The following is a 25,715-nucleotide window of genomic DNA, read 5'->3' on the forward strand; positions in this document are numbered from 1 at the left end:
TCTTACAATTTATTTTAACCAAATAAAGTATTTTGATTAGATTCCAACTCTGATGGGCCCTGAAGTGGGGAAGGAAAGCTACATGGTGATTAATAGGTAAATAAGATATAGTCCCTATTCTGTAAGAGCTAGCAGTCTAGTGTACCAACATACAATGAGGGTACAAATGTGTACTTACTTATAGGTAATGTAAAATATTCCAGTCATCATGTTAAAAATTAAGAAGAAACAGGTGGAATTAATTTTACTAATATATTTCATGTAGCCAAAATATATTCAAAACATTATCATTTCAACATGTATCAATTTAAAAATTATTAATGAAGCATTTTATATCCCTCTTTTTAAAAAAAAATTATTTATTCACTCACGAGAAACACAGAGAGGGAGGTAGAGACATAGGCAGAGAGAGAAGCAGGCTCCCTGTGGGGAGCCTGATGTGGGACTCGATCCCAGGACCCTGGGATCACAACCTGAGCCAAAGGCAGATGCTCAACCACTGAGCCGCCCAGGTGTCCCTACATCCCTCTTTTTTTGGTCGTTGTTCTAAATCTTTGAAATTCAAAATGTATTTTGTACTGACAACACATCTCAGTTTGGGCCAGGCACATTTCAGATGTTCAATGGCCACATGTGGCCAGTGCTACTGTATCTAACAGAGAAGATAGTGGGAGGTATAGAAAATATTCAAAGAGCTCAGAAGCAAGACCACCCTCATATATAAGGCTATATATAAGAGCCATGCCCTGCTCAGCGGGGAGTTTGCTTCTCCTGCTTCTCCTTCCTGCTCATGCTTTCTCTCTTTCAAATGAATAAATAAAATCTTTTTTTTTTTAAGAGCCATAAAAAAAAAAAAAAGGAACATCTGGGGCATCTTCAAAGAGGCGGTTGCATCTGAACTGAGTCTTGAGAGTCTTTAAGTTAGGAAATGGTATACTCAGACTTGCATTGCACAAAGAGCTCACTGGTGGCTGAAGGGAAGATCAGATGGTTGGGGGATAGAAGGAATTAACAATCTAGACAAGAGATATTGGGAACCAGGGCAAAGGCCAGGGTGGATTTAAAAGCTATTTTGGAGGCAGAATTAGGAGATGTAGTGACTGACTGGAAATGACAAGGCAGTGTCGAAGATACCGTACGTGGTTACCCAGTAACGATTTGTCTGACCTTCTCTGTTAACAGAAATTTGATTTTGTTCAGGTGTTTTGCACCCTCTGCTATGCCTCGTTTGGTGGTGGGCGGGGGAGAAGACGAAAGGATTCCTAGCCCCAGGAGGGTGTATCTTATCTAGCATAAGCCAATTATAGTAACTTTATTTATCATTGACTGGCTTAGGAAGGAACATGAAATCGAATTTTGGCCAATGAGACTTGTAGATTAGTCTGTAAGGGTAAGGGTGGGATTCCAAGAGGGGCTTCTTAGATCTTAAGAACAGATACAAGGAGGGGGTAATCTCTTTCTGCCTTTAGTGTGAGGTGTGGTGAGGATGTAATGCCTGGAACTACTGCAGCCAGTGTCATCCTGAGCGGAGTCAGACAACATCTGAGAGTGGCAGAGTGGATATATGGACTCTTGATGACATCATTAAACCATGGAATTACCCAACCCTGGAAACGTTCCACAAAATGCTTCTTGTTTTGTGAGAGGATATATGTATGGATTATTTCAGACATGGCGGTCATCCCTTATTTGCCAGTGATAGCATCCTAACAGATAGGAAAAGGGAAGAATTGGACAACGCCTCAACCACTGGTAATAGCTATGTCTTTCCTCTCTTCAGGATGTTAGATAGCATGTGAAACTCTTTCACCTCATAAATCCTCCTGACAGTCCAGGAGGTGTTTAGGCAGAGTCTTGTCTGTTTTCACCGGCACAGCATCATTCTCCCCTATTCTTCCTTTACATTTCCAGTAACTAGTATAGTATTTGGGATAAAAATAATAATAAAAAAAATGGCTATAATTTCTTGAGCTTTTTCTATGCGTCAAAAACTGTTAAATGTTTTATATACAAAATTTCATTTACTTCCTCATTTTGTCTCATTTACAGAGCTGACAACAGCTCTGTGGGTGGGGTATTATCATCGCCATTTAACACACGAGGAAACTGAAGCTCAGAGGGGTTTAGTTATAAAATCAAGGTCTCAAAGTTAGTAACTTGAACCCAGGTATGTCTGTCTGTAAAGGTTATATTCTTTGCCACCTTAATACAATAGCACAGAGCAAGTCCCTATGTTTATTGAACAAATGAACTAATTGATTAAATGAAATAAACAGGTGCTCAAAGAGATTAAGTACCTTGCAGAGAGGCACCCAACTAAAGACAGGTCCATGACCTCACACAGGGCTTCTAATCCCAAAGCCATTGTCCTTCCTACCACATTCTGTGACTATCATTTCTGCCCCAGCTTTGTTGAGGTATAGTTGACAACCCAAGGTTATCATTTATGTGGCACTTAGACACTGCTTTGAATGGCTCCTGGCAACTGCTTTGCATAGGAGTCTTTTCTTTACAACCAGATTACCAATTCCTTTGGGCAGCACAGCTTTTCTGTAGCTCTCATAGCAATCAGAATCACGTATTTTTTTCCTAGTTAAGAGCTTGATTTTAAAATCTAGTATCCTTAATATATAGACAAATCTATCATGGTTAGGATGACCATAACTCCTGGTTTGCCTGTAACAGGCTTGGTTTACACCTATTGCCCCAGCTTTATTATTAATAGAGTAATATCAATACTCTGAAAAGTAATCCTGTTTAGACAATAAATTGCATGGTCACCTTAATCCTGGTAAACAAGAGCTTAGTACTTAGTTTGGCCTGTTCAGCTATGCTCTGTCAATCATGCCCAACACAGCTGTTTTTGGATAAAGATTGATCCAACACTCATCAAGTTCATATTCAATACTGGAACACAGAGAGCTTTCATGAACAAAGCCTACCATACCTCATCACTTCTGTCTACCATTTATCCCATATTCTCCTGCCTCTCAAAATCTCTTCTCCTTTGTATCACAGGTTTCCCTTCCAGTAGCTTCTTACTAGCTTGCATCTCACATCCTAAGGCTTGCCAGCAGAAATGGGGTAATAGGTTTGAAAATCAGAGGAATGCATTCTAACAATCCTGTTATTGTCTAGCAGCTCTTTGTGGCTAAAATCTTTTCATCTAAAGATGGACATCCTTTTATAAATAGTAATATAGGAAAAAGCAAACCTTTTCTGGCTAAGCATCTATCTTTTGGCCTCTATGTCATATGTGAATATGTATATGTTCTGGGAAAATGGGGTCACACAATCAACTAGAATATATATATTTTTTAAACCAGCGAAAATGTATCATGGTAGTAACAAGAGATTCCCAACACGTCAATGCCATCGTGACCTTAGCTTAAACTACTTTGAGTTCTGGAATTAATTATGACTGATGAGGTGAGAATAAGAAGCAAAATAATTCTTCTTTTTTTTTTTTTTTTTGGTTTATTTATTTGAGAGAGAGAAAAAGAGAGCATGAGCAGAAAGGGCAAAGGGAGAGACAGAAAGAAGCAGACTCCGCACTGAGTGCAGAGCCCAACACCAGGCCTGATCCCAGGACCCTGAGATCATGACCTGAGCTGAAACCAGGAGTCAGACATCCAACCAACTATACCACTCAGGTACCCCAAGAAGTAAAATAATTCTTAAACACACTATGCCTATTGAGGTATGTTATCAGAGGGGACCCACCAGAGATTAATTTTTTGTCCGCCTCTCTTTTTCTTTAAGTTAAATGGCAAAAATCAGATCTCGATGGCCTCATTTATACATTACATTTATGAGTATAAATGTAGAGCCAGTGGCCTTGCTATCTATGGAGAAGGGTGTTTCAGGATCCTCTGTTCTGACAATTTAATAAAAAAAGCTGGTTCACTACGTTAAAAAAAAAAAAAACCTTGGGAAAGAGATTCCATGAAGTAGCAGATGCTTTAAGAGGCCTTGACTCAGCACATGTGGGATTCACCTGCATCCTAAGAAGTGGCTATACAGGGGAACTCTCTTGGTTGGGACATCCTCTTGCCTGACTTGTCAGCAGGACCAGCTAGGAGTCCCTGCAGGAATAAACAGGCAGTGACTGTCAGATTGCACAAGGCCACTGTGAGACAGTGAGAAGCAAGTATGGGTAGACCAGTGAGACCTTAGCATTTTAGGGTAGGCATGTGGAAGTCAAGGGCCAATTCTGAACTGAATAAGCCCTGGAGATTGTCGAACAATTAAAGGAAGGATCAGATCGAGAGATATATATTGGCTTGCCTGCTTATAGGATATATGGGAATTCTGAAAATTTAACTAAAAAATAAGAGAGATGTTACTTCACATGTACCCCATGCTGTGGGGTACAAGTGAAGTTCCCACCAGTTGTAAATGCATCTGACAAGAGCATCTGGCTGGATGAGATTGTTCTGGTAAGAATCTGGTCCAAACATACACCATACATAGTGTGTTTTGTTTCATGGTTATTAAATTTATCTTATTAGAATCTCTGATATGCAATGTGTACTTTATTGACCTTATTCACCCTGGCAATAAATTACACCCTCATACCCATGATAACTTTTGGAGGGATTAATGCAATCAAAGGCAATAATGGCCCCTTCTCACTTGCCTATGTCTCTGTCTTCTCTCTAAGATTTTATTATTCCTTTATCAACAACATCTTTCCAATAAGCAAAACGATCTCATGCTTTTTCCTTTCCTTGTTTCCTCCTGGGCTCCATGTCAATATTTACACATTACCACTCACTCCTACTGTTTGCCTATGATGGCCTTCAGATCCTGTCCTCAACCTCTCATCAAATAACCTCAGATTTTCCATCATTTAATCTGTCTCACATAATATTTCCACTTTGACAGGAAAACAACTTTCCAAAGTCCAATGCTGGGCTCTCTTTTAAAAAGAAAATTAGTTGAACACTTAACCATGATGAACCGTGAGAATATTGTCCAATGTTATTTGCTAATGTCTCATTGTTCACTCAATTTTCATCGTCTCTGTGAAAGCCAATAAAGAACATGGCCCACCCAATCTCAGAAGGCTGCTGGACCAATTGCTCAGAGGGGCTTGCCATCACTAACTCCTATGATTCCTCTTCTCAAAGAATAAGAAAAACTGGAATAAGAAAGGTAAGAAGTTGGCTGTCTTTCTTCCTTTCTTTAATCTGATGAAGTATCTTGAATTCCAACAGTCAAAAATATCTCAGCTTTTCATGACATTATTTTCATTTGTCCAACATTACCTGCATTTGCAGATAGCCACTGTTTTTAAATTATTCTATTAACCACATATATCTGCTATCAATCTCAGCGAAGTTTATTTTATTGTTTCCCCTTTCTCCGTCCCTTGCCCACTCTGCTTTCATTTGTTTCTAGCAAAATGCCCAGATACAATCAGCCTTCAGTAGAATACTGATAGAGTGAATGTGAACATAATTTCTTGTTTGAACTAGTGTATTCATTTCCTAACTAGTCTCCCCTCAAGACTATTCTTCACACAGCTATCAGAGGGGCCATTTTCAAAAAAATGTGCCACTCTCTGTGCCACTTTGTTGCTTGCAAATACCAGTGACACCCCATTATCTTCAATGTCAAATCTAACCTCTCAGTCTGACATTATAAATTGACTCACAATCTGGCCCTGTCTTTTCTAAAGTTCTTGACCCTCTTTCCACTCATTCCTGCTGCAACCACAGGGGAGAGGCAGGCTCTTCTTAAATGGCTGTGAGCTCTTGCCCTCACTGGCCTTCCTCATATGACCCCAACTTCTACCAAACAAAGCCTGAATCAATGTTCAGTCTTTAGTTATCAATGATCATTCATTGTACATGTTCTATGTGTCAAATGCTATCTTGAGCACATTATACACCATTCTAGTATTTCTTTTAATCCCAATAATAGGGCAGCCTGGGTGACTCAGTGTTTTAGCACCACCTTCAATCCAGGGCGTGATCCTGGAGACCCAGGATCGAGTCCGTCAGGGTCCATGCAGGGAGCCTGCTTCTCCCTCTGCCTGTGTCTCTGTCTCTCTCTCTCTCTTTCTCTCTCTGTGTCTCTCATGAATAAATAAATAAAATATTTAAAACATATATTTAAAAAAAAATCCCAATAATAACAATGAGTGCTGGGCATTAATTCATTCCCTAAAATGTGCATCTACTTGATAATGGTGGATCTAGGATTTAACCCCATACATCTGCCCTCAAAGACCAGGTGCTCTTACTCACCAAGTATACCATCTCCCATTCCACCCCCCACCCCTTGCCATTTGTCTCTAGCTAGTGCTCACCACATTATAGGAGTTGCTGTTGACAGATGAAAGTTCCCTGGAGAGATTATGAACACCTCAATAGCAAAGGTGGTTATATATCTCCATACCGCTAGTGCTCACTGTAGCACAAACACATAACATGTGCATAAACACTTTTTTTTATTTTAGCTGATTGAATTTTAATCTATGCATCCAATAACAGGAAAAAGCTTGATCCCAGTTGAAACAGATAGTTGAACTACATGTAGAGCTCAGAGCTTTTTTACCTAGTAGGAACAAATCCAGCAATTCAATTGGATAAGGAAGCTGGATCTCCACTTCCATCTCCAATCCACTCTATAAATTATTATTCCAAATTCATCTATAGGAATGTGGCATTGTAATATTCATGGCAGCCATCTGCAATTCAACCAGCCAACCATACAAGCAGAAACCCCACATTTTCAATAACAGCATTGCTTAATCTAAAATGCTTTTTGGAAGACAAAGAAGCATTCATAAAATGAAACAGTAGTGAATGTTGATAATGAGAAAGTTTTACAACAAAGTGTCTTGCTGATTTATACAGTGCTTCCATGTCAATGGCTAGAAGAAATTTTTACAAAGATTCTGTCTTCTAAGCCTAGGCAACATGCCAGAAAGGTTGTCAGTGCCTTTAAAGACAATGAAACTGAAGAGGGAGAGGAGGTGAAGGATGGGGGGCAAGAAAGAAGGAAAGGGGGAGGTAGAAGAGAGACAGACTTATCTTTAATCCCTGGGTACGTAAGGGAAATTTTAAGTAGTAAAATAAAGAAAATGAGCCCTTTTTTTTTTTTTTTTTTTTTTTTTTTTTTTTTTTTTATCTGGAAGGAGCTGTCATCTGAATTTCAGGTTGGTTTTGAGAACATCCCAGGGACCTACATACTCTCAGGGCTGGTAGAGCAATGTTTTCTTTTCTACTCTTACTTCAATTCAACCATACAACAAAGCATTCTATAGAACAACAAACAGAGAGCCGTAAAGCAAGACAATACATCCCCAAAGAAGACCAGAAAAAGTCACTAAAGTTTCAGGTTATTAGACTGAATTTCCAAGGGCAGCAGTCTCTAGTAATAATTTCCTTCCCTTATGTGAAAGAAATGTGAAAATATATAGCTTCCCCTAAGGCTAGCAATATCTGATGCTCAGAGTGTTAGATAAAAATGTATCACCAATAGTTCACATCAGAGGAGAGGCTGGCCTGGTCCTTGATTAAACAACATGCTAAACTTATTCTCCTTAGTAATTCAATAAAGGGCATTCTCTCCTGCATTCTGTCCCTGCGTTTCCATGGCCATACCAGACCCCAAGAGGCTAGTCAAGATGGTGATCAGGAAACAAGCTGGCCCAAGGTTATGGCTCCAGTCCAATCAGCTTGGTTCTAACATGACTTTCTAAGAGCTACCTACTGATAATACAAGATTAGGCCTGGTTATAGAGTATCTCATCCCATTTCTCCTGGTAGACCACCTCAGATACTGACAATTTGCCATGCCAAGAACACATAGCCTGGATTTTCCACTCCTCCCACACTGCTTGGCTGGCCTGGCTAGCAACAGACTTTATTTTTACAGTGCTTATCACTGAAGCTTTACCTCCAGGCCAATGGGTCCTGAAGCAGCTGGAAACAAGAGCCAACTGGGGGCCCAGCTGAGCAGCCAACCACTTGGAGCCTTCTACACTAGAAGAAGAAAAGGATTGGCCAAAGGCTATGCCATTAAATATTCTGGGAAGGACAGATGACAGCACAAGGGGGAAGGGAGTCCATTCATCCTAAAACAAATGCAAACCGACATGCGGATTAAGGGTAGCTGAGGTTGTGGGAGGGCATCTGAACTGTCTCTACCAGATTCAGCAGACTCCTTGCTAATTCAGATAAATGAAGAAAGGTCAGTGTGCATTAGTGAAATTCCAAAACCATAGAGCATAGGCTGTTTCTTTCAAGTCCATAAAGCAACTCAACTTGATTTTAACCATAAGTTTCAAACTGACGCTCAGAGTGCATCAAACTCTGGTACTAAACCTGTCTCTTGCTGGGCATAAGCAGCAGACATTTAAATTCAATAGCTCGTGAAGTTAAGTCCTGCAAAGTTATGCCCTCATAAATATGGTAAAAATCATCCCTTATACTCCTTTTTTTTACCATATTTATTTATCCAGGCTGGTCTTCCTTCAAAGGCATCATAGAGATAAACCCAGGACCAGTTCAGTTCAAATGATCATAAATTGCCAGTCAGCAGAGTGCAAGTGGATGAGGTTTTTCCTTTACAGCTCACAGCCTTGAGCTCTGTCCCTTCCTCGTGGGAGCTGTGAAAAGTTTGAACAGATGTTCAGATTCAGGGGGAGGGATGCTTTACTGCTGCTCTATTTACTTCCTCCAGCAGGATCCGTTTTCATTTCCTTATGGACTGAGAGAACAATTCTACCAACCTACCTGGGGGAGGGGAAGTCTGGGATCCTGGTTCCCATGAAACATGATGAATTAAGAAAGGAATGCAAGTATGCCACAAAACCACACTTACCTCTGGCTTCTAGTTCCCAAAATTAGGTTAGTAAACTTGCTGAAGGAGTGGCTTAGTCTCTGGTTGTATTAGTGAAGCAGACAATCAACAGGAATATGAACTCATTTAGTGTACTTTGCATGTTTTACCACAGGCAGCCTCTCCAGCTTGGCAGGGGTGTGAGTGTATGGAAAACCCATCTCTGACAATGTTGCCCTTTGACATTTATTTTCCTTCAGTATTTACCCCGGGATGGAATAGTGTTTGTTTTGGGCATTATAATAAGAACTCCCCATAAAATCTCTTGGATGAAAATGCATTAACCAAACCACCCAATCAACAAATATTTATTGAACATGCACTGTATGCAACGTGCTAAGAAAGGAAGGTGCAGCTCTACCTTCAAGACCTGTTAGTTGGAGGTAGCAAAAATATTTATGGACATGGCCAAGTAGGGACTTTCACTTGTCTCCCAACGTCAGTTGCTCCTTCCTTTCAGTAATAGAATCCCCAAGCTCAGCATATGGGTAGAGACAACATTTCTTGGCTTGTCTTCAGTCTGATCATGAGACTAAGTTCTGTCCAATGGATAGGATGTGAGTAGAAGTGAGATGTGCAACTTCCAAGTCATACCCCCCCTTTTTTTTTTAACTTTTTCCTTTTATTTTTAATAGGAGACTTTAGTTTTTAGAGAAGCTTCAGTTTTACAGGAAAATTGAGCAGAAAGTACAGAGAATTTCCATATTACCCCTCTCTCCCTTTTCCCAGGTCATATACTTAAAAGGAAGCCACTTGCTTACTTTTCCTACCTACTCACCACTCCCTTCCCTGGGCCTAGAATGTACATGTTGGAGTGTGAGCTAAATTCTACCATCATGAGAATATGGTATGGTGGGGCAACAACAACATGGAAGGAGTTGGATACCACATGACGCTGGGAGACCATCTCCTCTCCCTTGACTGCTTATCAGCCAGAGATAGAGAGTGAGAGAGAGAAAGAATCCTTCTGACTTGTCTAAGCCACTGTTATTTGGTCTCTATTAAAGCAGCTGAATCAATATCCCAACTAATATCCTATCTATATTTTTTCCCTAATAGACTAGGAATTTCTGGAAGCTTCTTTATTTCACCAACCCCATCACAGAGCCCATATTGAATAAATGCTCACCTCGTATTTGTGCATGATGATACAGAGATATAGTTACTAAATCTTATTTTGCTCTTGTAAAATACTTCAATACCATTATATGAATTATAAGAAAATAAAAAGATTAACTTACAAGGACAACTCTAAAGTGATGTCCAGCTTGGCTTAAGAGCACAACAAAAAAGATGATGTAGGGAGCATAACAGATGACCAGAAGGCATAGAGAAAAGAATAAAATAATAGACTTCTTCCTATGGTCAAGCAGAATCACATAAATTAGCACTGGTCTATAGACCCTGCTATCTGGATAAGGTCTACTTTTGATTAAAAAAAAAAATTGAAAAGAGATGCCCAACAACAGTGCTGCAGAGTCATGCCTAACATCGATCGGTGCTTCTTGCCTGTGACCTTTTTAAGTACCACTTTCGAATTGTACCATTTACTCCCTATGAACTGAGTCACCTTGGCAAATTCTTACTTCCTTTGAGCCTAATTTCCTCATCTCTACAATGGCAGTTCATTCAATCAACATTTATTGTGTGTGTATCAGACACTGTTGTAGGCCAGCTACCTGAGGTGTAATGAAAAAGGACAATCAGCACGAATAAGGACATTATATGGCCCTATAAAGGTGAGAAGTATTTACAGATAAAACTAGAGCAAAGGAGAGCAAGAAAACTGGTGGCAACAATGTCAAGTATGGTGTTCGTGACAGTCCTCCATGAGCAATGACGGCGGTGGCTCAGGTTAGGGTGGTAGCAGTGAAAATGGCAAGCTGTGGTTGCATTCTGGGTCTGTTTTGAAGGTAAACAGGCTACAGGCTGTATGTGAGATGTGAAAGGAGGTAAGCAGTCAGGGTGACTCCAAGGTTTCTGGCTCAAGACAAATTGAAAGGATGTAGTTGTCAATCAATACCAGGGAAAGGTGTGAGTAAAGTAACTCTTGTCCAGAAGATCAGCAGTGGACACAAGGTGCCCAGGTACTTGGTGTAACACTCTTCTAGGTGTTTCTGTGAGGGTGCTTTTGGATGAAATTAACATTTGAATCAGTAGATATGGGTGGGCTTCATCCAATCAACGGAAGAAGGCCTAAATATCACAAAAAGGCAGACTCTTTCCCAAGTAAGAGAAAATTCTTCTTGCTTGACTACCTTTGAACTGGCATATGGACTTTTTCCTGCCTTTAGATTCCAACTGACACATCAGCTCTTCCTGGATCTTGAGCTTGCTGGTTTTCAGACCAGAACTTAACCATTGGCTCTCCTGGTTCTCAGCCTTGGCCTCAGAATGGAACTAAATCTTCAGTTCTCTCAGTTTGCCAACTCATCCTATAGATCTTGGGACTTGTCTGTATTCATAATCCTCATAATAAATAAACATCCATCTATCTATCTTTTTGGTACATACATACATACTTCCTATTGGTTCTGTTTCTCTAGAGAACCTGATTAATGTATGGTGCTAGATATCAAGGGAAAAGTCCATTAGGCAGTTGAATATGAGTCTGGAGTCTGTAACTGAGTTTAGGGCTGTTAATATATATTTGGGAATCACTGGCAAAGATAGTATTTAAAGCCAGAAGACTGGGTGAGATCACAGAGGGAATAAATATTGGTAGAAAAGAGGAACAGTTACTGAGCCTTGGGTCTCTGCAATGTCTAAATATCAGGGACCTCAGCCACAGAGCTTGAGAAGGAACAGCCACTCTGACAGGAGGAAACCAAGGAAGTGTGTTGCTCTAAAGCAACATTCTGAAGCCAAGGCAAAAATTGCATCAAGGAGGAAAGAGTGTTATCCTCTATCAAATACTGCTGGTTGGTCACTGCCCATTGATAAATGCCATTGCACTTAGCAATTCAGTGTCCATCAGTGACCTTGACAAGAAAAATAGCATTGAAGAGATGAGGGCAAAGCCTGGTGGAGTGGGTTTAGGAGTAAATATGAGAAGGGAAATTGGAGACTGTGAGTATGAACCCTCTTTGGAAGAGCTTTGTTCAAAAGGGATGCAAAAAAACAGGACAGTTGTTGGTAGAGAAAGGGGATCAAAAGGATTTTTTTTTTTTTTTAAACGAGAGTGCTAACAGCATGTTAGTAATACCATTAGCTGACATTTATGGAGCACTATGCCATGGTGCTAGGTACTTTACATGTGCCACCCTATTTGAATCCTCCTAATGGTTTCGCAATGCAGATATTAATACCTCCGTCTTTCATGCAAGGAAACAGATGTTAAGAGAAAGTGAGAAACTTTATAAAGCCACATTTAGTAAGTGGCTGTGCCAGGATTTAATTCCAGGTTGTTCAAACTTTAAAACAGGGATTCTTTACCACTACAGTATATTTATTGCCTCCCGTAACAGCCTGCATCCCTCAGAGAGATCAAGCCTGCAAGGGCCCCAGGCAAATGTTAACTGTCAGGATTTTCAGGGTATGAGAAAGCTCCTAACTGTGCAGAGCAGTGTGCAAAGAGATTTATATTCTTCTCCAGTCCCACCCTTTAGGATGGCAGTGTGTAACACAATATCCTTACGCGGAATACTTCTATACACAGCACTCCATGAAAATGGCCCTTACATCACATCCAAGGAGAGGAACAGACAGTAGTGTGTAAATTCTATTTTCAGATAGGCAGGGTAGTGGAAAGAAGTCCTGCCCTTTCTTGCGTGGTACACTGGTATGGATCCGGGGAGCTTCATATTTGCTGCTCCTGCAGTTGCTACATTAAACAGAGGAGGACACTGTTCTGGAGAGGGGGGTGCGGTGGGAAGAGGCTCACTGCCAGCCTTGACAATGAGAACTCCTGAGGTCTCTGGCTATTATCAAGCCCTGACACGTATGAAAATCCAATATACCAAGATTAAATCAGGCTGCAATATTAGTTTCCTTTTAAAAAATGCATGATTAATTTTTTTCTTAGTGAAAAGTAAGTTGCTCCTGGAATCTTTGTTCATGCTCAGAAGAAGATTGGATTATAGAGCCCTATGGAAATTCCCTACACTAAAGAGAAATGGGATGTATGTGTAGGGGAGGGGTAATAAGGAGGAGATAGAGTGTCTGCCAAATCCCAGCGCTACCGTGTAAGATGAAGATCCTGAAGCCTCAGTTCAAGGGACAGCAAGAATGAGTAGGTGAAGAGCTTAAGAAAACTCCCCCAGTTAAGACAGGATGCCCTGGAAACAACCATTTCAATTAGTGCCAGCCTGGCTTAAAATGCGGATTAAGAGGTCATCTCAACTGTAGCTCGCTCACTGTGCAGTTCTTCCAGAGCAGCATTACTAGCCATAAATGTTGCTTTAATTCTCACATAGAGAGCTCTGCCAAAAAGCCTCATGAACCCTTCTTATTCACAGTGGAGAACACTGATAAAGCTTTCAGAAATGTCCCCCTTTACCCCCCCTACACACCCACTTGTTTTCAGTTACTACCTTTATGGAGAGTAACTTTGTTTTGTTTTGTTTTTTTACAAAATAGCCCATAGGTAGTGCATTTACTACATATCACAGAGGCGTTCTTCACAGCTTTTCAGAGGTCTATCCATCATGTCTGCATTATAACATAGACATTAGAAGCCTGGTCATCAGGAGAAAAACAAGCAGTGAATTCCATCTTAAGTTGGAAACAACTGAACTTTGTTCATAATCTTAAAATTATTTTTCTTGATTATAGAAATGATGCATGCTCTTCACTGGAAAAAATATTCAACCAATACAGAAAAATATAAAGGATAATGTAAAAGGTTCCTAACAATACCATCCCTCAAAGAGCATGATTAATAATTTATGTATATCCTTCCAGGTTATTCTCTGTATGTAATACATATATGTTAGAGATCCCTGATCTTAACTTCTTAGAGTTGTGTGAGAAAGTTTGTGTGCACGTATGTGGAAGCATTTTTAAGGATAAGGGACTATAACTTCTATCAGTTTTCAAAAAAGCTCAAGATAAATATAAATATGCATATACCTAAAAATATACTTGTATGCAAAATATACGTATATGTAAAAATATATATGAATATATAGCATATAAAGTATAACATATATAACTATGTATTCACACATACACATTCCTATTTAGTTTACAAAAATCTAATCATAACCTACATATAACCCTGTAACTCATTTTTTTTCCATTTAGGGAAAATTTTCCATTTTAGAAGTAGTTGTCATTCTCAATATTATTTAATTAACACTTGGTTTTTCTTCCTTTAAGTGCCCAAATTTGGGGCTTGGGGACAGAAAAATTTAGACTGGACTCCTGGCTCCACCATTTACAAGTTCCATAAGTTTGGCAGGTTACTCAGACTTTAGAAGCTCTCTGTTTTGTCATCTATAAAATCAATTAGAATTATAATAGCATTAATGCAAGGAATAAATAATAAAATATATTTTAGGCAGCCAGCACTTGCAATGTCTGGCACAGAGTAAATATTCAATAAACATTAGTGCTTTCAGTAGATAGAATGCACTTGGTCCACATTCATATAGCTAACAACATCTGGAGGAGGCTTTTCAAATCAGGATTTAGGATGACAATAAAGTGGATTATTGAGACTAACGCGGAAGCCACATTCCAGAATAAGATGGTATTATCCATTCTGTAGGAGTAATTCAGCGAGCGAATGATGATTTGTACAGCTGTAAATCTGCAAAGGATCGGTGTCAGCCACGGTCAGCCTATCCAGAATGGCTAAAGAAATTGCCTGTGGATTGAGCTGATTGGGACCCTCTGGGATCCTCCTCTTCTGTGATGTTCAGATCGTCATGATCCATACCACTTCTCATTCCATTTGGTCTGCCTTCCCATTTCTGGATCTTATTACTAAGCTTTCAGACTATGTCTGCAAACACTGAACATTCAATGAAAGTGCAGAATTCCATTAGCCTTTGCACAATGCTGGTGGCCTGCCTCATTTATTAACATGAACGGCTCTGGCCTCCCAGTGCTCCCTGTCCTGCTCGTGTGCACTCCTTAGCTCTGGTGTGCCTGGCAGCGCAGCACCAGGGCAGGCCACCATGACCACCACTCACTGAGAACAACTGTACACTACACATGTGCTAAGTACTTTGCACACTTTCTTTTTTGTAATCTCACAGGAAGTCCAGAAGTTATCATCTCTGACTCTTAGATATAGACATTTATTTAATTAAATAAGGAATTTATGCAATATTACATAATTGGTAAGGGACAGATTTGATATTTAAGCCATTTTATTCCACAGCCCTGGGATTTTTTGGCTTATATTTTTCTTAGTAAGCTTTATACCCAACGTGGGGCTTGAACTCACGATCCCGAGATCAAGAGTCACAAACTCTACCAACTGTGCCAGCCAGGCACCCCTCTAGAGCCTTGGTGCTTATGAATGCTACCACCACAACTTTTGATTCTATGTAATGAGTTACATACATGTTACACTTGCAAGATTTTGGTGGAGAAGGAGAAAACACCAATTTGGCATCCACTGGAAGTTTCCCTTTGAGCAGATTCCACAGCAGGCTTTCTTCTCATAGGAGGTCTCTCTGCAGTGTGGTTGTTCAAATTCACAGTCCACCCTGCAGACCAGAGCTGCAATTAACTTCTTCAGCTTTGGGGAAGACCAATAAATAAAACTGATTAGAAAGGGTGTATTACTTTGTGTGTGGTAGGCAGAATAATGGGCCCCAAAGATGTGTATGTCCTAATCTCTGAAACCCAGAAATCTATTGCCTTATACGGCAAAAGAGGTTTTGCACATACAATTAAGTCAAGAGTCTTGAGATGGGAAGGTTATCTTGGCTTATCCAGGTGGGCTCAATGTTTTCTCAAGGATGCTCCTAAGAGGGAGGCAGGAGTGTTAGAGTCAGAAGAGAAGCCGCGACAGAAGCAGAGGTCAGAGTGCTACAGGCAACCTCTAGAAGCTAGAAAAGGCAAAGAAAGACCCTCTTCTACCATCTCCAGAAAAGAACTCCGTTCTGTTGACCCATCTTAGGCTTCTGACCTCCAGAACTGTAAGATAATAAATGTGTTGTTTTAGGCCACATTTGTGGAGATTTGTTACAGCGGTTACAGGAAACTAATTCAATGAGAATATTCCAAGTGTCTCATAACAATATTGTCCAGCATTAAACTAGAAGTCTGGGGCATCTGGGTGGCTCAGTGGTTGAGCATCTGCCTTTGGCTCAGGTTGTGACCCTGGGGTACTAGAATTGAGTCCCACATCAGGCTCCCCGCAGGGAACCTGCTTCTCCCTCTGCCTATGTCTCTGCCTCTCTCATGAATAAATAAATAAATAAAATCTTTTAAAAACCCCACAACACCTAGAAGCCCTCCTATACCAAATGTATTTAAATCCAGGGGATAGCTGGGTGGCTCAGTGGTTTAGCACCTGCCTTTGGCCCAGAGTGTGATCCTGGAGTCCCGGGATCAAGTCCCACATCAGGTTCTCTGCATGGAGCCTGCTTCTCCCTCTGCCTTTATCTCTGCCTCTCTCTCTCTTTCTCTGCATATATGTCTCTCATGAATAAATAAATAAAATCTTTAAAAAAAATTTATTTAAATCCATAAGATTATCTGGTGCTTCAAAGAGCCCATCAATGATGTCCTAATTGATCTGATTCTCCCTCTTCATAAAGAAAATGACTTATAATATTCTACCTGTAAGCTTTTAATTGAACATTGACTGTAAACATATTTCCCAAACCTAGGAGTAGAAGGCCATTTTCCTCTCCTTGGGAAAATAATCTAGGCACACTATCCTCTAATTGATACACATTCACTCACTGACCCACAGCTTTACAAATCTAAAACAGGCAGGCATGGTTGGAAGTGAAAGCAAAGTCCCTTTTTTTGCTGAGACATTTGTGAAAATTTTCAACACCTACCTACAATAGCAACTTTCATCACATCGATTGTACAAAGATTAAAAGGTCTTCCTAATTTTGATTTAAATAAATGAAGAAAAGAGTGTCCCTGTTTGTTTACAAATACAAATTTAGAAGCACTGTGAAATCTCCAACAAAATTAGCCACCAGGGAGAAAATAAATCAAATAACCTATTTAACCAAGGCTGAGCCACTTACATTCATAGGACTCTGGATAATGCTGCCCAGCCAGATTGAACAGAGAACAAACTCTGAAGGAAGAACCAGTAGCCCAGGAATAGAATTCAAAGAGCAGAGTGAAGATCGTTAGGAGATTGATGAGGCTTTTGTTGTCCTGGTCATTGAGCACAAAAAAGAGTCTATAGCTCTGGAAGGTTCCTAACCACCATCAGTCATTGTTATTTGAACAAGCCAGAAAACAATCAGATTTCAGAAATGCATCCTTTGTGGCCTACATTTAAGAGAGTAGGTTTTGGTTTTTGGAAAACCTGCTGTGTATCCCTGTGCTCTCCAGCTGGACACCACAATAATTGATGTTTCTGTGTAGATACTAGACTGCTTTGAAATAGCTAAAGGAACATTAGTTGGTTCTCTTGTATTATTCATTTCTCCAGCCAAGAGCTCCAAACAGCTTATGTGCCTGGCACACTAGACTGTCTTTTAAAGAAATCTCATCTAAAGCTGGCATTATACTGGTTGGCCGAAATTATTGTAATTATTTTTTTTTTCTAGATTTTCCCCATTACCCACGGTCTCCTTGTCAACAGGCTCCTTCTTACTCTGTGACAGTAACAATTTACACTAAACAAATTATTAAAAATGCCGGAATCACTGTATAAACACCTTGTTGCTTTCCTACAAAGAAGTAGGATGGCAAACAATTGCTATTTCTTTACCAGGAAAAAATAAAGTTAGAGCGAGTGGCATGCCTCTGTGTGCCAGCTGTCATCTGGGACAACAGGGACTCTTGACCCACTTGGCAAACAGCATGAACTTCCAAGCCTCTTTTGCTCTCCCAGAGCACAGGGCAGAGACAGCCTGGATTTTCCAAAAGTCATGATTTCAAATAATTTTATTTTCAACACAGTGATTTATTTAATCTAAAACTAAATGTGGTTTAATCTTTATACTAGTTGAAGACTGTTAGTATAAATGTTTAAAAAACATAAAATCTTTAAACTGTGTTACAATTCAGGGTTAAGATAATATGGTCACTGTATTTTTATACATTATCATGTGCATTAATAAGGTTTAAATTTAACTCCCCAAGTCAAGCGTAACTTACAATGCACAGGAGTTCAAACAAATGAGCCTTTCTTCCTAGTCATTGCAGCCTGTGGACCTGATATAAGTCCCAATTTCTTCCTATCAAGTTGCTTGCCCTCCTTCTGCCCACCCTCTCCAGAAAACAAAAATAAAAAATGACTGCCATCCAGTAAGTGCAGATGGGTGAACTTCAGAAGCAATAACAAGCCCTGTCTCCTTGCACAGCTGTGGTTGGTTAGGCTGTGTGTCTATTGTGATCCTCTGCAGTTTTAGCAGGAACTACGTTAGCATCATAATTACCTACAGATGAGCAAGTCAAGGTAGGTCAGAGTGGGTGAAAACTCACAAAAAAATTCCTGGGATGCAGTAGCACAAAGCATAGAAGAAAAGCTCTACTTATTTGGGAAACCGCTGAAAATAAACACTGCCCACTATAAAATAGTCAAAGAAAATAGCCCATTCTTTTTCCATCTCTCTTCTCCATTTAAACTTACAAAGTCTATGGGTATAAAACACACTTGGGGGTAGCCTTTACTGCCTATCCTGAATTTTCGGAAAGGATCAGACTAGATACTAAAGGGCCCAACAGAACATTAACAGATGGGTCTAATTCATAAGGGAATCATTAAGATTATATTTTATATGTGTGGAGAGTTTAATTTTTGCAAACTACTTCCATGATTGTTCTTAAGTGGGGTACCAAGATTATTAATAAGTCATTTTGGGTAAGTGGAAAAGAATGGCACCAAGTTAAGACTATAACTCACATCTCCTGATTCTTGGTCCCATTAACAACATAACCTCAGAAAAACACTTCCCCCCAAAAGTGGGTCAGTTGAATATTTAACCCTGAACACCCAAGGCACTTTCAATGGCAGGAATTGGAGTTACAAATAGTAACTGGATTATTTCATTTATTCACTTAATGATAATTATTCTACAAATAAGCACTATTTAAATACCAACTTTGTGCCAGAGAGATCAAGATGGGCATAGGCTTGCCATCAAACAGTTAATAGCTTCATTTTATTCCTTTATGTGAAGAGTAGGGGCCTGGAATGAGGCCATAGAGAGTTCTACACGTCCCTGAGAAATGAGGAAAGGGTGTTAAGGCAAAATCCTCACATGTTAAGATGGCAAAAGAGCCATGAGAGTTAGATCCCAAGAAGAAAGGGTTCCATGGCCAAATTAGTTTGGGAAACACATCTTATCATATATTCCCCTTAGACATTTTTTTCTTTTCATTTTAAAGATTTATTTATTTATTTATGATAGACATAGAGAGAGAGAGAGAGAGAGAGAGAGAGAGAGAGAGAGGCAGAGACACAGGAGGAGGGAGAAGCAGGCTCCATGCCGGGAGCCCGACGTGGGACTCCATCCCGGGACTCCAGGATCGCGCCCTGGGCCAAAGACAGGCGCTAAACCACTGAGTCACCCAGGGATCCCCCTCCCCTTAGACATTTACAAGCAAATTAAATGTGCTGAAAATTTTTCTAATTAAGAAGCATACTAAATTTCCTTCACCCAGCAAATATGTTTACCATGGAACATCCCATAGAACCTGCCTTTCGTGGGTCCCACTGTGGAAATGCTGATAGGTCCACAGTCCTCCAGCAGAGTTAGAGGGCTCTGAGCTAGAAGCCACATTTTTCTAACAGCACACACACTTGTCAGAAAGGCCTACTAAGATACTCACTTCCAGAGCTTCCTTGGCTTTAAGCAACTTTCAAAGGAGGCAGACAACAAAGAAGCCCTACTGGTTCCCAACAGAAGCTTTGGAAACATATTCCTAAAACCACTTCCTTCAGCCTCAGGTACTTTCTCTAGTTTCTGGATCTTAGATTTTCCTGGGGCTTGGGTCCATATCCTCTACCTTTGGTAGCTGTCCATCCTCTTTGACCTGAATCTTGTCATCATCCCATTTGGCTTCCTGGTAGCTGTTCTCATTCTTTGGTCCAAGGACATAGACTGACCCTGGAGCCCCTAGCATTACCCTGCAACTCTGAGGCCAAGGGGCCCTCTTGTAAGGTTTTATACATGAAATCTCCTGTTCCTGAGTCAGCATATGGCTCATTACCTGAAGTCAAACTTTGTGTTGCCTTGTGAGAATTAGTTACTAGAAAGCAAAGTTAATGGTCTACCTCATTTTAACCAAGAAAATTTCGTAGTGATCTAGTTTCCTTAGAAAGATTAAGGGGTGGGGTACTGAGGTATATCATATATTATCTCATTTCATTAACCCAACAAATGATGAGATAGTTGCAATTTTTACCTGTTTTCCAAATCAGGAAACTGATTATATTCCAAATCAGTTACTGATCATAGAGACAGTAACTTGCCCAAAGTCACAGAACTTAAATGATAGAACCAGGTTCAACAGGATTATTCAAACCCAGGCAGTCTGACCTCAGAGTGCATGCTGCTCTGTACAATAAGCCTCCCTTGATCCACAACCACCCTCCCACCCCCCACCCGCCCTAAACAAGATCTACCTATTCACCTTCTGGAACCACTGCCCAGGAGCATGGCACTCTTATGTGGTCATGATCCTGGGGCAGCCTCGGTTCCCAATATCACCCCTTCCTCAGCAGTCTGGTCAGCACACCATACCCTGGGTTTGTTCTCCTTTTCCTGTCCCTCTGTCAGAGCAATGTATTTCTACTAGAGTTAACTAGTGAACTACTCTGTGCTAATGTTCCCTTTCTGGTAACAAAATGCTTCAAACCCAGGCTAAATGTGTATGTCTCCAGAGACTCCATATGCAGGGACTCTAATGGTAAGATGGTAGAGACCTACCATCATTTAGTCAGATTTGAAACTTCAGCATCCCATGAACCGTTTACTTTGCTTAGACCAACATTCTCAACTCTCCCTGCACATGAGCATCCTGGAAGCTTTTTTTAAAATAAGAAACTTATGCCTGGGCCATACCCCAGACCAAACGACTAAGAATCTCCAGGAGTGGGTTCCACTGGCATATTAGGTGATTCTTGTATGACACTACAGTTGAATACTCCTGTCCCAAACATAGGGCTATGTTTGTAAGGGGAAACACTTTTCCTAAATTTGAGTCTTTGTACATCCCACAGAGGCTGGTGAAAGATGACAATCTGCTTACTCAGAGGAGGGAAGAGGGTTTAAGAATCACAGGCCTGACTCTGATCAGCATGTACTGTTGGGCCAGAATCAGCTTCTTTAGGATTTTGTTTTCTCATGCAATAATGAGGGATTAATACTAACTTACCTCAAACATGGGTAATGAGAAATGATTAATTCAGGTGGTCATCAGGTACTCCTTAGGCAAAGTTAAAATCCTTCTATGACAAACAAAGGGATTTGAGTGATTTTCCTCTTAAATATTACCAAGAAAGCCCCAGTAGTTGTACATTTAAACTGGAGTGAATTGCAATGAAGCAGATGGCTCGGACTCACTAATCACCCATAGATGGCTGCTGCTCTTTCCTCCCGTTAATATCTGTCTTCTGGAGAGCAATTTGGGAAAATAAATCAAAAGAAAAGAACATAGGTTCTTTGGCACACTCCCAGAAAACCAATGCTGTCTTGCTGACAAACTGTTCCCTGTTTACAGGGACTGTAACTTTGCCCTGACTCAAACAGAGTGGGGCCCTACAATGAAAGAAAATAACCAAAGTGTTCTTGAAATAGAAGCTCCCCTTGTGTATAGTTCATTAACTTATTACTCTTGGGGTGAAAAAAATCATTCCAAAACAGAGATGGAACTCTGAAATGATCATGTTAACCAGGGGGGAAATGTGATTTAACTTATAAAAACTTTACAGTAACTCATGATATTTGAAGTGAAGTTTACTCTCATGAAGCTAGAAAGAGCTCTAAGAGAAAGACACATGTAGATTTCAAGATGCAAGTTTTAGCCCCTGCCAACCACCATCTCATTCACAAGTGATGGAGAGCGTGGGCAGTAAGGCAGGGTGGAGGCACTCACTGCCACAGATGTGAGGAGGTCCACCTGTGGCATATCAGTCCTGCTAGCCAGGCTCTGTCCTACAGCTTCTAAGAGGCCAGCACTGAGGTTAGCCTCCTTTGAATAAGAACCATTTGATACCAACCCCTTGTGTATTTATTATACCCTGAGTGCTACACACTGAGGAACGATTTCTAAGGAAGGTGAAGACAATAGGGCATGCTCCCTGCCCTCTACTCTTGTCAACTTATTGTGACCAGATATCCAAAGTTGATAACCTTGATCTTTTGGGAAGTGTCCCTAAAAAAGCTCAGAGGTCAGATAAAATATGGGAAGCCCATTTAAATCTGAATTTCAGATAAATAACAATTAATGTTTGAACATAAGTATGTCCTAAATACTTTTTGGAATATACTTATACTAACAAATTCAAAGTTTATCTGAAATTCAAATTTAACTGGGTGTCTTGTATTTTTTACTTGCTAAATTTGATAGCCCTACTTAAGATATCTGTAGGCTCTGTTGTGAGCTTTATGAATTAGTCCCATCCTTAGGCTGTTCCTCACAAATAAGGAGCTTGGAGTTGTTTTCTAGTTGTGGTAGTGATCTGGGCTGATGACTTCTTATTTGCATCAGATCTCTTTGTGACCAGTGGCATATATCCACAACAAGAGTTTCTAGTGATGCTAGTGATGCTAAGTGGTCATGTTGGATTGAGAGTGCAGATTGTGACTTCATAACTTACTGATCCCTAAAGGCAAGAGTTGCTTTCAAGGCCTAAAACGATGCCTGTATTCTAGAATCACCTGTTAAATCCAAGGGCACAGCTATTTGAAACAGCATGGATGGATCTAGATGGTATTATGCTAAGTGAGATTGGTCAGACTGAGAGAGACAAATACCATATGATTTTACTCATAAGTGGCATTTAAAAAATCAAATTAATAAACAAACAAAAAAAAGTAGAACCAGATCTATAAATACAGAGAACAAACTGATGGTTGCCAGAGGGAGGTAGGAGTTGGGTAAAATGGGTGAAAGGGAGTGGGAGACACAGGCTTCCAGATCAAATGAATAAGTCACAAGAATAAAAGGCACAGCATAAGGAATGTATTCAATGGTACCATAATAGCGATGTATGGTGACAGATGGTAGCTACACTTGTGAATATTGCAAAATGAATCACTAAGTTGTAAACCTGAAACTAATGTAATAGTGTGTCAACTATACTCAAAAAATGAATAAATAAAAATAAATTAATTAATTAAATAAACCCAAGGGCAAGACCTTGCTTCCTCATGTTATATGCTGACCACATGTGCCTAAAATTCCTGGTGCTTGGCAGTCTGTCCACAGCAAGAGATCCTCATAGACTGAGAAGATTAAGAGGTGCTGGTGGCTATCAAGGGTTAGTTACTGTGAGTTAAGAATCACCTAGAAAATCTTGTGTAGAAGCAGATCCCAAGCCCTAGCCCTCTAGATTCTGATTCCAAAGTCCTCAATTCAGCCTAATTTTTTTAACCACACTACTGAGATTTGACCCCAGTGCCAGGGCTTGTGTTTAGACCTTATGCCTCTTCTCCCAGGCTCCTGGGAAGATCCTATCCAAGAGCCCCTGGGGGTCAGTTGGGCTGGTGCTCCCGCTCACTGACACAGCAGCTCAGATCTAGCTCGGACTTTGAATGAGAGGACTTGAACTTCTCTTCCTGTGTCATCTTCATGCAGCCATTTGTCTCCTTACATCTCCAGCCCTGACTACTGCAATGGCTGCTAAAAATGTGTCTCTTTTTGCCAGTCACTTTATGCCATTAGCATTCCCAGACCTCATTTTCCTGTTAGCATGGCCTGGGATTTCACTGATGGTTGTCAAGATAGCTCCTAAGTCATACAACTGGGAATGTTCTGCTTTACACGGTTCCATCCACATCTAACACCAGATTGCTGGGGGGCCACAGAGCTACACTCTCAAAAAGAAGCCCAATGCAACACTGAAAAGTTGGGGGTGTCATGGATGTGCCCTTTAAGTCAGGGTCTCCACCTTGGCAAGTGAGGAGGGGCCCACAGGGAGCAGCGTATTCCCCAGACGATCTTGTGTTAGGGACAAATAAAATGATCCTATGGAGATGTGTTTAGTGACAGTCTAAATCCCCCAAAGATAAGAGATGGGTGACGTGTATAGTATGTGATGGAACTGAAATGACTGAGATGGAAGGAGTAAATGTTCTGCAATCCAAAGCAGATCTCTGCACCTCTGTCGGGGTACTTTCCAATAAATGTGCTCCTGGAATCTAATTTCAGAAAAAGCAAACCCAATCCTTTTTGGATTTCATTCATTCATCTATTTGACAACTATTTGAACACCTGCTATGTGGATAGAATAACACATCTTGAAAAGAAACGACTCATTTTAATTAACCAGGAATTGAGAGCCTACCTGCTCTGAAAACTAGTAGCTTTTTATTAAGTTACCAGAAATGGGAGGCGAGGCCCTGAGACTTCTGCAGAGGACTTTCAGATGGTGACCTGGTTCAGAGGCATTTGAGCAGGGAAGTTCTGCTAGGTAATTATGTGAAAGGCAGAGCTCTGCAACTGAGGGGTTCATGCTTTACCAATTTCCAGCAGGCTTCAGGAACTCAGTAGGGCTTGGAAGCCCGGTTCTTAGTTGTCTGTGGTTTCATGCTGTTCCTGTGAAGTGAGGGCTCAATACAGGTAATGATATTGTAGACAAATATAAGCAGATCCTTAGATGTAAACTTGCAAAGAAGACTGGTGAAGGTTTCAAATCATGAGGAATTGAGGCACCAACATTTTTGCCAAAGTACAATAGTTCTAATTAGGGCTGTATTCACTGAACTGGCAAAGATAGAAGAACCTTGTAATAATACTGCCACTCAGCAGAAAAGGACACAGCAGAGATTAGATTGTATTTGGATGAACCAATTATCTACAGCAAATTTGGGAACAACTTCCACCAGTTTCTCCAAAAATCCATGCCTTGGGCTTTTCCCATGATGCTCCATCTGTCTGAAACACCCTACTCAAAGCTTCTTCTGACAATCAGGAAGTCAGTGGTCTCATTTTCTGCAAAGAAATACAGCACACCTGTTTCTAATAACCACATCAAATTTGTTCATTCCCTTGTTCATTCATTCAGTGACTTGGTTATTTGATCTCTATCAGGCACTTAATGCGCATGCCAGACCCTGTGGAGTACATTGAGGATACAGACTTGAAACAAAGCACCTCATTTACCTTCAGGGAGCATGAGGTTTAATGGAAGAGACAATAGGAAATCAGAGCACTGTGTGGTTAGTGTTATAATACGGGTTTGTATTATGCAAGAGTCCTGGTGAAACTAGCAAGGGCTTCTGAGAAAAGGCAGGGCTTGAGTGGAGTCCTGAAGGATGAGGGGGTACCTGTTGGAGGCAGATACTATGAGTCTAATGATGGAATCAGAGAATGTGATCCATCTTCTTTCACTTTTCTCTGTATAAATGATCCATTTTGATCATATGTCCAAACAGGGTTGGGAGTGCTGTCTAGGGCCATGAAGGAAAAAGAAATGACCTTGTGGAGAAAAACACATGTGCCCTAGTCTCACATACTAACACATTGGGATAAACATTGCGAATGTTAATACAACTTCACTTTAAAATGGCAGACGAAGCATACAAGTCTATGTA

The 25,715-nt window shown here is 40.4% G+C and overlaps 1 protein-coding gene across 10 annotated transcripts in view; it reads right to left on the minus strand.

Annotated features, from left to right (window-relative positions):
• The window catches only part of NCALD (neurocalcin delta), a 370,293-nt gene that overhangs the window by 40,226 nt on the left and 304,352 nt on the right, over positions 1-25,715 (minus strand). The window contains exons 1-2 of one of the 10 annotated variants that reach the window (XM_038555231.1): positions 18,109-18,317; positions 15,370-15,547 (exon numbers count right to left, since the gene is read on the minus strand). The exons of 7 other annotated variants lie outside the window; for them this stretch is intronic. The gene's annotated coding sequence lies outside the window, so the exon portion shown is untranslated. Of the gene's footprint in view, positions 1-15,369; positions 15,548-18,108; positions 18,318-25,715 lie in introns of those variants that run through there. 2 more of the 10 variants (XM_038555228.1, XM_038555232.1) reach the window with 2 other exon arrangements.

This window comes from Canis lupus, chromosome 13 (genome assembly GCF_011100685.1).
Source record: "Canis lupus familiaris isolate Mischka breed German Shepherd chromosome 13, alternate assembly UU_Cfam_GSD_1.0, whole genome shotgun sequence".
Classification (NCBI taxonomy): Eukaryota; Metazoa; Chordata; class Mammalia; order Carnivora; family Canidae; genus Canis; species Canis lupus.